The sequence below is a fragment of the Condylura cristata genome, unplaced genomic scaffold (assembly GCF_000260355.1).
Source record: "Condylura cristata isolate star-nosed mole 26May11 unplaced genomic scaffold, ConCri1.0 scaffold00003, whole genome shotgun sequence".
NCBI lineage: Eukaryota > Metazoa > Chordata > Mammalia > Eulipotyphla > Talpidae > Condylura > Condylura cristata.
In genome coordinates, this window is record NW_004567104.1 from 40,480,963 (window position 1) to 40,497,292 (window position 16,330).

Genomic DNA, 16,330 nt, shown 5'->3' on the forward strand with positions numbered 1-16,330 from the left:
AATCAGTGCATTACGTTAGTGTGGCAGCAAAACAGTCCTGAGGGCTCGAAGGTTCATGTCTTACATTCACATCCACACAAGAGCCTGGAGAAGGGGCACAGGCATCTGGTGCCCATCTGACAGAAAAGACAACACCGGGAAGTCTAAACAGGAAAGAAGTTAATGTGTGTTGAAATGTCAGGGTTTACTTACCAATCCATAAATTTAATCCTTCCCCCACCACCCAACCCCCACCCAGGTCTTGCTATTTTATCATCTGAAATGTATCTCATCTCAGTGTCAATTAGAAAACACCAGAAGACCTGAAGAGGTCTCTGGAAGAAAGTCGAGGGACATTTTCCCTGGAGAAGAAAAAAACTTGAAAAACTAACCTCAGGGATTGTTTTAAAAAGTGTCTTGGTAGATTCTTTTCTCTTTGGCACAATTCTGGCATACTCTTTAAAACAAAATTCTCCAGGTTTGAGACCACATACCACCACACTGAAGCCCAGCCCTCTCAAATTGCAAAGAACCACCCACAGTGAGTTTAGAGCTTGTAAGGGCCAGGTGGCAGTGATCTTGGTTTCAAGATAAGGAAGACACACTCAGGTAGCAAAGAAAGCAAACAATTTAAAATGAAGTGTTTGCTGTGCTGTGTTCTGACAGAGGAGAGGGGCTTCAAGCCTGGCCTATATAAATGCAGTTCTCTAGTAACTTCTACTAAGAGTTTGGAGGATTCCTAAATTCTTCTGGAAGGTACTAGTTGTTTTACACCCATACTTTTAGACTCACCCAATATGGAAGGTTTAATCACAGGGGCACTACCAGAGCAAGACAGAAAAATGGAAATCATTTCATATTGCTGGGGAAAGAGAGGGCTGTGGATTACAGAAGCAAATTCAGGGGACATGTCCACCTCTGCTCCAGATTCTCACATTAAACCTTCCACTTTATGATAAAGTCAGAGTCCTGCAAGGCCAGAGGAGCTGGTGCTCACAAACACATTGTGCTCCTTGGTGCTGAACACTTGCCCAGAACACTGGTGGTCCACAGGCACTCTCTGTGCACTAATGTTTTGGATACGGTAATGTTATAAATAAAACATCTCCTGATGACATGTAATTGAATTCAGACCCCAACTAAAAGCCATCCCTCAGAAGCAGTGCCATTCTTTACATATATTGGGGTTGGGGAGGATTGTGGAAGGGGTGGATTTCTATTTCTGTAGCCACCAATGGCAGCAGATGGAGTCTGGAGAGGATGCTTTTCAAGAATGAAGGGAAAAAAACTGAGAACTCTATTTCAGCCCCAAACTCCATGTTTAAAAACGGGGGACAATAGACACAAAACCCTTCTTCTTTTTTCACTAATTCCAACAAGAAAACATGATGAAGTAGCTAATGAGAAGCTTCAACTGCCTTCTCTAGCAATAATCTCATTTCAGAAATCCAAACTGCCTATTCTGCCCATCCTCTGTTATCCAAACATCATTCTCAGTTAAACCCTTAGTCCTCCCAACTCTGGCTTTGCAAACATACCCCCTTCTTCCACAAATATTTCCTTTCATCACAAAATCATTCTCAGCCTCCTCTATCCCTACAAGTAAGCCTCTCCTCTACACACAAACCCACACCCATCAGTAAACATCCTCCTCCCAGCAAATAGTGCCAGATACCCTCCCTTTCAGATATCCCCTCTCATGTAGCCCCAAATCTGGACTGTCCCCTCTCCCCCTGCCCCACACCTCCTCTCAACATCCATCTCAGAGAACTTATTTGTCTCCCATTCACTTATATCAGTTTCCTAAACTCCTCCTTTAAACTTCTTCCACACTCAAGATTTTATATCCCTGTATAGAAAGGGAAAAACAAACCCAAACTGTTCATAGACCCTTATTGTATTTGCAAACAAACTGTAGCAAATAGATTTCATTTGCATTATGCTTGCTGTCATTTAAAGATCTGCCTGTTGGAACAAAATCTTTATTATTATTATCCAACTAGGTATAAACAGACAGATTGATACTCCCCGAGTGGATATTTACATCTCTCAAAAAGATCCAAAAACAGCAATTCCACAGGAATAAATGTATTTTAAAGGCAGAATAAGTTTGTTCTTGCTGATTAAGTCTATTGTAATGGGAGGCTATAAAATCCTAATGACTTTCTAACCTGCCCTCCCCCCCTCTACCCCTCAATACACACTCAAAGACATTCGATGCCTACAGCATGAATGCTTTTAGTTATAGCCAGAGAAGGCTTTTCAGAACCCAGACAAATGAGGCCTCCTCTGAATTCCCCAAGTGTCAGGATGATGTCCAGCAGCTGGGGAGATAGGTGAGGGCTGCTGGAAGGTTACATGATGTCTCCAGATGCTGACTGTACTGTTTCTCTCTCGGATTCTTTTGTTTTCATGTTTGAGTCCTTACTTTATTACATGCTGAAAACACCTACAAGAAGAGATAAGGGTGACCTTAAGGAAAAATCAAAAGTACCAGGTGATGGTACAGGGGGGAAAGAGAGTGCTGGGTGATGGGGATAAAAATAACTGATGCAGGCCCTCCCTGGTGGCTCAGCGGGTTAAAGCACTGCACTGAGAATCTAAAGCCGCTTCCGCATGAGTTCGATTCCCGCCTGCCCCGGAGGTGCCCACATGGTGTGGCAGACCTCTCCTGACCCGCCCACTGCTCCCCTCAGCAGCGTACTTCATCGATCTGCCTGTTCTGCTTCCCGCTCTGTCTCTGGTGAATCCTCTCACCCTCCGCATCTCTGGCCTGTACCCCAGTTCTGTATGAATAAATAAATAAATCTTTAAAAAAAAATAACTGATGCAGAGGGAAGAAAGGGGCACACAGTAAATGTTCCAAGCCCACCCTTCGCAATAAAGGTCTCTAAGCACAGGCTACCAGCACCTTCTGTCATTTCATCTGTATGGAGGGCCAGGCTTGTCAAAAGCAGGCCTCCAAAGGCATTCAAAGGTTCCTGAAAGTAAATACAATCCACAGCAATAGCAGTACTTCAAATGAGGAGCTTTATCTCCTATGATCAGAGGTGACTCTTAAACAAGTCAGAGGTTACTTTTAAATAAGTCTAGATTGTTTTCTATTAAAATTCTTAAGACTTTTACAGGACCCTTACTGAAGAGGTAAAACGGCAACTCCAGGGATTTTGAAAACTTGTGTACTGGTCTTTTGAACAACTTGTCTGTATGAAATTTTAAACAGTCTTAGGCTATGCAAGGAATTTGGCTGTGTGTTTCCTGTGATAACTCTTCAACCAGTGAAGAAGGCAGGGGAGGGAGAAAGAAAGCAGAAGCAACTTCAACAACCCTTTACTTTATTCAAATTCCCTCCCCATGAGCAAATTCCTGAGTTGAACCTTCCAGAATCCTAAGTTTTAGTTCAAGAAAAGGATTACCAGAAATGTCCCCTAAAATCAAATGTTTTCCTGATCATTGGTATAGTTCATCCCTGGGTGTAGGCTGACTCATCAGTCGCCTTCCCTGGAGAAGCCTGGCTCCAGTGGTCACCACAGAAGATAAAAGGCAGAGAGAACACAAGTGGAGTGCTGCAATGCGTGCATGCATGTGCCCATCAGTTACACTTCTGAGCCAGGGGGAAAAGCATCCTGCAGCTAGTTTCACGCAAGAATAATGTGGACTCTGGGATCACATGGGGGATAAAGATGTTTTTTCATAATGCTGAAACCTCTCAACTTCATAGAAGTTGAGTTGAGTCTATGGGAGCAAATTCTGATCTGATCACCATCCTGTCCTCACTCCACCCTTCTCATCAGCAATACACCCTCTTAGTATCACCCTCTGTCTTCCCAACACAGCATTCCCCCAAATGCAAGCACACAACATTCCCCATTTTTCTTGCCCTGGAAAGTGGTAGACATAAAGTGGCACAGGAGAGAAGGAACACACACACACAGACCACATCGCCCAGAGTCATACTGTTTTCCCCTTTGATTAAAAAATTGAGTGGATGGGTTTTCTAAAAACCATGCCGTAAACAACACAATACTGACACAATCTCTTCATTACTTAATGGCTGATTACACAGAGTTGGTGTTATAAGATACTTAATCTTTCCCTTTCCTGCTACCTACCTTTTGACCATTTATTGCTTGGAAGGAACGGAGGAAAGGATTTGAACCAGCAGAGGCCAATAAACTGACTAAATTAAATGCAATCAATGTTGTTCTTTATATCTGGCCAAAAGACCACCTAATAAAGGAAATGGTTACATTAGGATGTTATTTTTATCATAAGGGCCAATCTAGTACAAAGCACAGTGGACAGGATGCCAGGAACATGAGTCAGGAGACCAGAACCACTCTTGGTTCTGCCAAAACAACCAAAAGAAGTGAGAGCTGGAGCGAGTCAACCTTGCCTGTCTTTACCTTATTTTAGCCAAAGTTTCCCCTTACTTGAAATGGGGACGGTGAACTAGGAGCTATCACTGCTCCAACTTTCTAGGCTCTCATAGGTACTACTGAAATAACACAGGAGTGCCAGTTATACAACGCAGGAAATGGAAATGACCACAGAACAGAAACATGTTTTAGAGATAAGGTGGCAGCTACCTAATTGGGAAAAGATTTCGCGGGCACTGTTACTGGTGACATTCCAAGGGCATGGTAAATTGTGTCAGTGTAACAGTGGGGAAAGGGCTGGTCAGTTAACCTTGATGCAACACAGTATGGGGATTTGATTCAGCATGCTGAATACACAATATTTGGCCTGGATTTCCATGGCTTGCAATTTCCTTGGTGATTCTTAAACTGTAAAATTCTAATTCTGCAGTGACATAAGCAGTGTGGCAGACAGTCATTATTTCTCAGTCTTCTGTGTGATCTCCAGGCTACAAAGCACTGTCCCGGCTAAGGCTGAACAGACTGAAAGAACACAGGAGCTGGCTTCCCTCCGTTGTTACCTGCCCTTGTTTTAGCAGAACAGGAGTTAAGACACAATTCTGGGAAAAATCCTTCCACTGTAGGTTTTTCTATGACTTCAAATGCTAATTCTACAAGCATATTGTCATGTAGAGAAGTCACATGCAGTGTACAGACAAAATACTCTAAGGTGATGATACCACATCCACTGAACCCCAGGCTGAGCAGCGGTCATAGGCGAGGCTGACCATGCCGGAGGTAACAATATTAAATATTAGCATGTACAAAGTTTTTCTTACCCTTAATTTGCAATATAAGTTCATCTACTAAATGAACCAACACACACTAATTTCTTTTAAAACATTTCAAAAACTTTTCCATGTAATTTATTAGCCTGTTATTCTATATCTTACATGTTTCCTTGTATAAGCTTGTCCAATCCCTAGCTTTCCCACTGCACTCAAAAGACTATCATAAAGAATGATCTTTATATTGAGTTTCTCTTATTAACCACTAGCTGCTATAGGTAACAATTTTGTCATTAAAGCAAATACAACACAAAGTTTGTTTTCCACATGTAAGAAGCATCCCTAAATATCCTGAAAACAACTATGTGCAAATTAATTTCCAGAAAATTCAAGTTCTTGGGTGACACAAACAAGTTCTGCTTTACCAAATGTTTATTTTAAAGGGATTTGAAACTCTGTGTAGCCTGTTTTCACTTTATTCACTTTCCAAAGACAAGCACCACATTAATCAAATGCCAGTAAATACTTCCAGCCAGCAGTTACTTAAAAAAAGAAGAAAAACCTCACAACTTCTTTCCAAACAATCTGAAGAAAAGTCCCAAGAATAACTAGTTGAAAGGTGTAATGAAAAGGCTGCTACACCTCTTTACTGCAGCAGTGCAAGGTGCAGACCCCTTTAAAATATCAGCACTGTCTAATCATTTCTAAATACACTGTCCTGCATTCGCTTGAGGTGCACTCATTTGGCTGGCTGTCCAAGGTAAGACCCGACCTCAGTTCAGTACAGAGAGCTGATCTTTCCCACTAGAGACATACTAAAACTCCTATGCCACTAGAACCTCCATATTTGAGGGTTTGTAACTTGTGGCAGAATCGCTTGGCCTGCAGAACTAGAATCCATAATCATAGTGAGTGATGTAAATATGTATGTTTGTAATTAATCAAACTACATGGGCGCAGCTTTGCTGATAATCAAAAACTCATTGAAATTAGTCCTTTAAATAAACAAAGCCTCCTAAGTGCCCTGCTTTTAAAACTCTCCTAGGAAACTGACAATAACTTTTATCATTTTCTTCCCCATTAGGTTAACATTTGGAATGGTAGCTCCAGGGAGGGTCAGAGGAAGTGTGGTGGAAAACAAAGAGATGGCTTTGCAGGTCCAGCACTATGAAGCCAAGTGAATTATAGGTGAGGATTCAGATAAGAGGATTTCTGAAGTTCTTTCACCCCCCAGAGCAATTCTGTCCTACTTATTTGAAGAAATAGCCAATTTTGAGTTATCTTCAGATTCTGAACCCAAGTTCTATGCAACCAAATTTATCTTAGCCACTTACCAGTTTGAGTTTCCCCCACAACTGGCCCCAATGCAAGCTCATTTTCTTGCATGGCAGGTGTCTTTTAAACTCCACCACACTCATTCTCCCTTCTGTTCGCAACAACCTTATCCATTCATACACTCTACTTTTAACCCAAAAGGCAGGGAGGGATAGAAAATCTCAAATGTTCTGTTTTGTACCTGCATTCAAAAGCAACATCTGTTATGTCTGTGGAACCATCTGTTGCCCACTCTGCCATGGGAAGGATGGTACAGGCACCAGAAATGAAGTGTCACAGGTCACACAAAGGAATTATCTCCTTCCTGAGGCTGACACACCCAGGCATATGCTCCAGTTGCCCTGGCTAATGCCACCCTTCCCCCATCGATGGTTTACTTCCTTGTGGAGATCTGTCCCTCTAAACTCTCACAAAGGGTCAAGTTTAGTGTTTTAAAAACTACATTTGCCTGACTCGCAGTTTCTAAATTCTCTAATTCTGGGTCGTACCTAGAACTTTATCTGTCACTAACTCACATAAAACTTTACAAGTCATTACATACTTCAATTTTCACATCTTTAAATTGAAAAGTTTCAAACTCAGTGACCTCTGAGGCTCCTTTGTGCTCAAAGCACTGCAAAATTCAGTGATTTTTAAGTCAACTCAAAGTCATCAATGAACACAAGTTCCTTCACATCTATGGTATATTAAGCCCCTTAACGCCAAGGGCTAAGGAATCTGCTGCAGAACAAAAAGGCTTCTATGACATGGCTTCTTTGTGTTGAGTAAGAATACAGTTAGTTTCTTGAGGATCCAAATTAGATTAAGATCCCTAATCTTGTTAACATATGCCCAAGAGGTAGTATTCTAGTGAAGAGATTGGGTTGAATAATTCTTTGTTGTGTGCTCTGTGCATTGCAGAATACTGCATTGTCTTCCAGGTCTCTGCCCATTATATGCCAGACCCACTTGTTCACTGGGACTGTCCCCTAGTCTGGACAACCAAAAATATTTCAGACCTGGGTCAATATTCCCTGGTGGGAGTGGGTGGGTACTCCATTGAGAACCACTGCTATAATGTACACCAGAGCTTTAAAATAAAGCACATATTCAGAGTTGTTTTTGTTTCACATGGGTGACATTCATACAGTTAATAAGTACACTAAGACCAAACAAGATAGTTAGATTTTACAAAGCACATGTATTCCACTTGGAAGCTGTATAAAACCAGCTGTATTCACAGCATACCTTCCCCCAGAAGGGTTGGTAATTAGCATAAAAAGTCACAACCTCAAGGGCACTTTTAAAGTATTTTAAAAGAGTCACATTTTTCATAGTAATTTTTCCAGTATGCGCAAGTCAACCTCTGCTTACATACATACCTCAAAATAGGGCTTAGCAAAAACAGTGAAAAACAGTGTTTGGTTTAATCACTTTGGTTTTTCTTCCCTTTCTTGTGTAAAAATCAGTAAGTATTACATTTCTGAAAAGATTGCTAAAAAGTTCTATATAGCTTGCATCAGGGTTCTTTAAGACAGGAGTTAGCAAACAACCCAATTTCCCAAGTGTTTTTTCCTTCAAACAGGGATCCAAAAGATACCTCTTATATATAAGTTGATCCTCAGCCCAAATGAATAGCAGCTTCATGCTGCAAGAAATACACTGAAGGCTGTAAACTGAAATGATGACTACTCTTAACCAAACATCTCACTTCTCCATTGGTGAGAAAGGCTGGGATTTGTAAATCTCTGGGACTCACCCTAAGTCATCTAGGAGCAAAAACTCAACTCCTCTCTTAAACTAAACATTAGTTATATGCATTTTGGGGAGTTTACTTAAGTATATGTAGTGTTTAAATTTCTACATTAAATATATGTAAGGGAAAAAAATTCCTTTTAAGTAACTAAAGCCAGGATTTGAAAAGGGAACCATGAATAGCCGCAACTGTTACTTTTCAAAGAACCTTAGCTCTTTATTCAAACAAATATTTACACAATTGAGGGCAATGGTACCAGGGATATAGCCATTCTGGTAAAATAAGTAGGCAACTCTGAAAGTTTATTTATCCCAAATCCAACTACTCTGTTGCTATCCTACCAAGAACCAAGAATTCAAGTGCTCTCTGGGCAAAAGTTTAACACTGAAACTGTGAACTTCATTTAGACCTTCCCCGACAGAATTCAGATAAATGTTAGAATCTCAGACATCATCTCACCTAAATAAAACCAAAAGGGGAAGCTTAACATCATTCGTCCAATACATAAAAATAAGTATCTGTCACTTACACGTTATTTTAATGAAGGTCTAACAAATATTTACACTAAAAGGATTCCGCATTTGTTTGCCTCTTCCCTTACTTCCACTCCCTGCAGCCTCTGGCTGAGGCTAGCTGTGCATCCAGCGCTCTCAAAGATCCTTTAGAGCCTCAGAAAGATTTCTAGGGATGAAGGCAGGGCCAGCCAGAGAATTTCCAGCCCCGGGCAAGCCTACGTTTCAAATAAGATTACGGGCACAGTTCCCTCTTTACGTAAGAAAGATAGCTGGGTAGGGTCTGGAAGCAGGTTTGACTTCCCAAACGCTTCTAACAGGAAACCCCAACCATGGAAGGGACAGCCTGTCAGCCTGTTAACTTCCTGACGGTGGCGAGAGCTACCACGTCCTCCGCACGTTAATAAGTGATGACCGCTAGGGCTGTTATTATTAATAAATGTACCAGCAAACATCTCAGTAGCGCCTCCACCGAGCCCCGAGCGGATAAAACAGGGGTTCACGACATATTCCAACATTTCCACCACTATCTCTACGGGGTGCCAAAGACCGCCACACAAACTTTTGTGAGATCCAAAGGTCAAATGAATTCTTGGGCTCCGGGTAGTTCAAACTCGCGAGTAGCACTCTTGTAACAAAGTAGAATCCTAAGCGCAGCAAACCAGAAGTTGGGGGGCAGGGAGGCTCTTCTCTTGAATTCAGGGTCCCACACCGCGCAACTTGTCTTTCCTCTGTCTACCGCGACCTAGCAGCTTTATTCCGAAGATCCCAGTCCCTCTTTTCTTGGGTATTCCAGAGTTCTCACAAAAGTCGCCTCTAGTCCCCCCCCCCCCAAAGTCCTCGGCTCCCTATAATCGATCTGTGAGCTTCACCTCTACCCCCGACACTCCCTCTCCAGGACCCCCTCAGTCTGAAGTTCACCCAGCCCTCGAGATTCAGGGCCCCCCAAAGCTGTGCTGCCTGGGCTCCGCTCACCCCAGCCCGGGCTTTTGTCCCTGCAGCCTACAAGAGAAGTAAAGAAAGTCGGAGTGCCCTGCGCCCACTTACCTTCTCATCTTTCCTCCGAGCCGCCGCTCTCCACCGGCCCCGCCGCCCCCAAGCCTCGCCCAGACCCCCGCCCTCCCTCCCTCCGGTCCCGGCCACGGCCCAGCCGCAGCTCCAGCCGCAGCCTCCGGCCACTCCGGACACGCCGAGCGCAGTCAGCGCGCCCCTCCTCGGCCCGGGCGGCCACTGCCTCCTCTCCGCCCCCAACTCTCAGCCACACAACCGGCGGCGACCAAGTCCGTGGCGGGGGAGGCAGCGCTCCCGGGGAGCGGCCAGGACCCGCGTACTCGGCACAGCCCCCTCCTGCCCACCCACGGGCGTCCCCTCCTCACCTGGCGCCGCCGCGCGGCCGGGTTCCGCAGAGCCGGAGAACAGGCGCGCTCTGAGCGCCGCGCCGCGTCGCGCCCTACCCCTCGGGCCGCGGTGGTGGGCTCCACCCAGCTGGGTCCCGGGCCCCTGAACCACCACGGCGGGCACCGAAGGTCCTGGAGCGGTGAAGTCGGTGTCCCCGCCCAGATACCCAAAAGCTTGCAGCTGGGGCTTTTACTACCGCTGGGGGGGCCAGGCAGTGCGTCCCATAACTGCGCCTTTACAACCGGAATAAAGACTTTTGTGGCAGGCTTTTTGTTTTCTTTTTTCTTTTATGCGTTAGAAGAAGGGAGGAGGTTACATGTCCTGAGGTAATGATTTCCTCCCCCGACGTTGAAGTTTCTGCTGGGAAACACCAGGTGACTGCACCTCTTCTCACAACCCGCCCCTGGGCAGGTACAAATGCGTCAGAAAAGAACTTTGCAAAGTTGTTGGGGAACAGCCTTGGCTAAGGGCTAAGGTTTTAAACTAACTTATACTGGTTTCCTTCCAGGCATTACTCTTGAAAGTTCCTATATCTTACAGTTTTTGTTTGTTGAGTTGCTGCATCCAGTGAAAACAAGGGATCTTTCAGCAGGTGTTTCTGCGGGAGGCAATGAGGCGACCCACAGTCGTTTAGCACTTGGGAATGCCAACCTCGGCCAAATACCCAGCCAAGAACTTGTGGGGTTAAAAAGCCCCCTCTTAACTCACAACTGCAAGAAAGATCACAAAGAAGTGCAGACTATTTAACTTACTGATCAACATGACTTCGGAGAAGTTGTAGCAACACTTTTTTGCATCGATGTTAATAACACTGATTTTGCATGCCGGTTAATAAACTGCTGGATAATGTATCGAAATATGGGACGTCACTGAACAAATGGCACATTAAATGCACTTGTCATTTTTGCAAGTAAAAGTCTGACATGATTTGGAGGGCTGCTGGTGATTTCCTTATGGGACACACACCGCACCTCTTCCCGCCATCCTGATTCTTTGTCCCAGAGAAACATACATACAGGGATCAATGGATCAGATAAATGAGCCAGCAGTTCTTCTCTAACATATTATCAATCACCCCCTCATTTTTTTGGATCATCCCTATTCTCCATTAACATAAAATTTGTTGTATTTTTCCTAAATTAAAAACAAAAATCGCTCTTGACCCCACTCTCCATTCCAGCCACTTGCCTTTTTTTTTCTTTTCTTTTTTTTCCCCAAGTACAGCAAATGTCCTTTAAGGATTTATGAAGAAAAGTTGTCTCATCATCCACTTTTCCCATGTACTCCAATCATGCTTTTGCTTCTACCGCATCCCCACAAGTCTTCTTATGGAGAGGGACTACTAGGTTAGGTTTCTCAGTCCTCATCTCTCTTGAGCTATCAGCAGCAATTAACAGTTGATCTCTTTCTTCTTCTAAAAATGATTTTATTTGTCTTCTAGGACATGCCGGTTTTGTCTTCTCCAAATATCTCAATCTCTTTTGCTGCTTCCTCTCTTCTCCCTGCTTCTGAGTCGTGGAGTACCCAGAGTGCAGTCTTTGGACCTCTTGTCTAACTAAATCAATTCCTTGGTGATCTCATCCTGTCTCATGGCACTAAATAACTATTATGTGGTGATAACTCCCAACTTTACCACCCACCTGGGGCATTCCCCTGAACAGCAGGCTCCAGGCAGCTGTGCACTTACTTGGATGCCTTCTGGGCTTCTTCCACTTAGCATTGCCAACACTCAACTATAGCAAGTCTGTCCTTTGCCACCCTGTTCCAACTGGTTATCCTCATATCAGGCCTAAAATCTTGGTATCGTCTTTGACTTTTGTGTCTCTCTCACATTTCAAATCCAAACCATTGGGATAATGGTTTGAATAATAAATTCAAGATACAGCTTTTTATCACATCCTCTGTGACCACACCCAATTTAATCTACCATCATTTCTAACTTTCCATTGTCTTTGCTCTGTCTTACTTATGCTCCCAGTGGGCTGTTCTCCACACAGCAGAGATCTTCCCTTAACAGGAAAGCAACTCCTATCACTCCCCTGTTCCAAACTCAATGAAGGCCCCATTTCAACTAGAACAAAAGCCAACCTACATAGAATGAGCAAGAAGGACAATACATAATCTATTATTCTCAGACCTCAGCTCCTACTCCCTTCTCTTTACTCAGTTAGCTGCTGTACCATGGCCTCCTCAGCATTCTAAAACAGGTATGTTGCTATCCCAGGGCCTCTGTGTTGGCTGTCTTCTTTGCCTGGAATTCTCCTTTGTCTGATGTCTGCACAACACAAGCCCTGACTTCCTTTAAGACATAGCTCAAATGTCACCTTGTTGCTCCGGCCTACCTTTACATACTCTATTCAAAATTAAAGATGCATTAGCCATACCAGAAAGCTTGCTTTTTTTTTTTTAAATTAATAGTACTATAACCTTCCATCATATTTTAAAAGTACTATTTTATGTTTATTGTCTGACTCAGCAAGAGAACTATGTGAACCAGTATTTCCCTTTGTATACTGGTTACCAGGAAGCTCACTGTCAGCTTCACTTTTAAAGTACTATGGTAATAAAAAATGTGTCTCCCACTCTCTTTTCTTTTTTGTCTCTGATACGTCTTGTTCAACATTTTTTGAGCCACTTATTAGATTTTGCTCTATTTTCTCAAATACATATTCAGTATGTGAAGTATAAAAAACACATTAGCACTTCAACTAACTAAAATTTGAGTGGACATTTATCCCTGTGCATTATTTTATGTTTAAATTATTAAGAGATTTGTCCTCTAAGTTTAAAGATAATCTAAATACATTTGTAATATTAGATTAATTTCTGTGTGAAAATGTTCACTATCTGCCCTACCCCCAATTTTTATGAGTTTATATTGGAATAAGTCAGGAAAAAGATTGCATGTGTTCTCTTTAGATTACCCTATCTCAGTTTTTTGCATCTTGCTCACTTTTCTAATCACTGAAAGACACTTTTCCTTCATGGAAAATTTAAAACAAGAAGTTTTCTTTGTAGCTTATCTGCTCATCACAAAAAAACAAAAAACAAAACCAAAACAGTGCTCTATCCCAGTCAATTCTCTTCTTATTCCTTATTTTTCTTTCATCTGACTTTCGCATTCCCTTCAGTGAGCTCATACCTTGACTTCAAATTCCTCCATAATATGATATAACTGATGATACAGTGGTATGGTATGATGTACTATAACATAATATGATAAAATAAAAACAACATTTTTTGAGCCATGTTGGGCAGGGGTAAGTGTTAGAATGATATGTCAGATATATGCAGACCACATTGCACTAAAGACAGCTGATTAGTCTCTAATGTGGGAGCCAGAGTTCAGTACATAAGAATATTAAACACAAAGGCAAGTTTACTAAACATCTACTGTGTTCACATGATGTGTCTGGATGGATGAAAGATGAAGATAAAATATGTATCTACATAGAAAGAGTTTACCACTGAGCATTTCATTGTAATGTGATAATGTGTATAACACATACTGTCAAAATGATAAAATGCATTCAATGAACGGAGTATATCTATCAGTGAATCTATAAGGGAAGGAAACTTATGTGGCTTTCGTATGGGAAAAAGTGCTTCTAGGCAAAGGAGACAAAACAGGGAACCCAAAGGCCAGAGCAGGTTGGAAGAAGGGTGAGTAGCACATCCTGCCTGTACCCGTGCACATAAAGGGCATGCAGGATGTAAAACCAGAGCGGTGGAATGGATTTGAGGGAGGGGAGAAAAGATGGGTCTTTGAATTTTGGATTTCATGTTTAATTCTATTTTAATTGTGTCATTTCCTTGCTCTAAACTTGTACTGACTCTTGTTTGTCTGACAAATCTAGGAAATGGAAACTGAATATATAGAAATAGGATGAAACAGAAAGACGAACTCTAGACACAGAATGTAAGACTTCAATAAAGAGCAGCTGGATTTTACTTCCTAACATTTTAAGCAAAGGTATGGATCCCATATCAAGGGGACTCAACTGAATATGTACTAAGGGCCCTGTTAAGCTACTCAAGCTCCCTGCCCACTCCTGATAATTGTCATTTTATTTTTCATTGTGATGACACCACAGTCAAAAATTTCAAGATTCTCATATAAGTATGGAACCATTGCCTTTTAGCTGGTGAGTCTAGTGCTGGACTAGAAATTCAATGACTAAACATTCTGATAAGCTGGTTGTGTCAGGTTGTGTCACAAGAGGCTTGGCGCTACTTACTGGACATATTTTAAAGTTTCATATGATAGTTATAACTTCATTGTTCCTCTCAGAGGGCCTGCTAATAAAAGCTATTAAAAGGACTCAGAGGAGGGACTTAATCAGTGTTCCATAAGTTCTAAATGATTACCTGAAGCAGTTATTTCTGAGGTACAGACAATGGTATTTATGACTTACACACTTCTTTTAGGCTCTTTTGCATTTCTGACTATCTTTAAGAACCAGAAGTTTCTATAAGTTACAAATAGACCTAAAGAAGACCATTGAAATGAGTTTGCTCTCTTTGTCAAATGGCAATACAACTCCACTTAACATGCTCTTCTGTTACTGCTCCATAGGTAGTGTTTGTATTATATGTACAAGATTGACTTACGAATCTCCAGAATTTGAACATGGGGAGATGAATGAATATATTCTACCAAAGTTAAAGTTAGCATTATAAAAGTTTACCAACCCAATAATGCACAAAGACAGGTCACATAAATTGAAAGGGGCTTGTTAGTCAGAATGTTTAAACAGTGTAGTTCCTTCCCCTCTCCCAGGTTTTCTATGACAGTCTTATTTCCTCTGGGAAAAACAAAAACAAGGGGCCTCCCTAGTGTGCAGGGACTAAAAATACAGAGCTATGAAGCCATCACCAGCCATGGCAACATGAGTTTGATCCAAGCCAGGGAGCAGACCCACATGGAGCAGCAGACCTCTCCTGTCTCACCTGCTGCTCCCCTCAGCACTGTATTTCAGTAGATCCATGTGTGCTGTTCACCACCCTGTCTCTGGTGAATCCTCTCACCCTCTACACCTCTGGCCTTGTATTTATAAGGCTCAGTTCTTGTAAATAAATCTTTTTTAAAATGCCTAGGTAAGCTGTTAAGACCTTTCAATAACTGAACTGCTGGTGGGGAGAAATCATCTAAGTACTTTCTGTTCTTCTAGTTGTGGAGCATTGATAGATAATGTAACCAAGGCAAGACCTGGTGTGTTTTCTGTTTTCCTGTGGCACAAATTTATTTTGTTCTCATCCAACCTGGCTTTTAAAGTTGGCAAAATGATGATGCATGTGGAAAATTCCTTACACAGGTAATTTTGAAGGATCCGTACAGATGGAGGGCAACATTGCCTCTTAATGAATACTTTTCTGGTAATTGGTTCTCAAAGAAAGTTTTAGCCATTATGTTTTATGGTAATTTCTCAATGACTTTTAGACATTGGAATGCTTTGATCCTATTGGAAATTTTGATCCCTTGTTTTCCATTCCAACTGTCATACTTTTCAGTACAAGAAAGGAGAGTTGAGGGGCCCACATGGGGGACCCACAGTATTGATCACATTCTGTGTAGCTTCACAGTGATGCCCCCTGAGGGTATGGAGCATGTCCAGATCATTGTCTCCTCTCCCATGCACCCTCTCAACCCTTTTTATTTCTTATAGTTCATAATTAAACAAAAGTCAAACCCTTTCATTCAGTCATCTAATTCCCCAATCTGGAAATTTTTTTCAGTGTCTCATTTTCTTCACCCCCTACTACAAATTCATTGTCAAGCCATAACCCGTTTATTTATGAAATATCTGTCAACAATACTCTTCTCTCCATTTACTTTCATTGATCACCTAGTGTTCTTAACTTACACTCCTAGAGAGGACTAGGAGTCAAGGAGAGAGATGGTTTCATTAGACCTGGACCCAGAGGGCTGAGAGGTGGCTGTGTAGTAGGCAAGAATCACCCAAGTCAATGGAAAGAATCACCCAAGTCAATGGAAGAGCCCAAAGGGAAAGAAAGGAAAAAGCTCCACGTTGTAGAGTCAGGAAGTATCAAATCCCACACACTGTGTACTTGACTGGGAGGGGGGATGGGATCTAGGACAGTTGCTGAGTGATTACTCAGCATCTGAAGTTTACACTTAGGCAAGTATGTGATGGATGGAATGAGTAGGCAGACATTGAAATGATAAGCTTCTCTTTCAAGATTCTGATCTCAATATCACTGATT

General features: G+C 42.2%; 1 protein-coding gene across 7 annotated transcripts in view; it reads right to left on the bottom strand.

The window, feature by feature from the left end:
* The window catches only part of PHLDB2 (pleckstrin homology-like domain, family B, member 2), an 87,138-nt gene extending 77,312 nt beyond the window's left edge, over positions 1–9,826 (bottom strand). For all 7 annotated transcript variants that reach the window (XM_012734079.1, XM_012734091.1, XM_012734097.1 and 4 more), the window contains exon 1: positions 9,755–9,826. The gene's annotated coding sequence lies outside the window, so the exon portion shown is untranslated. The remainder of the gene's footprint in view (positions 1–9,754) is intronic.
* Positions 9,827–16,330: the final 6,504 nt, after the last annotated feature.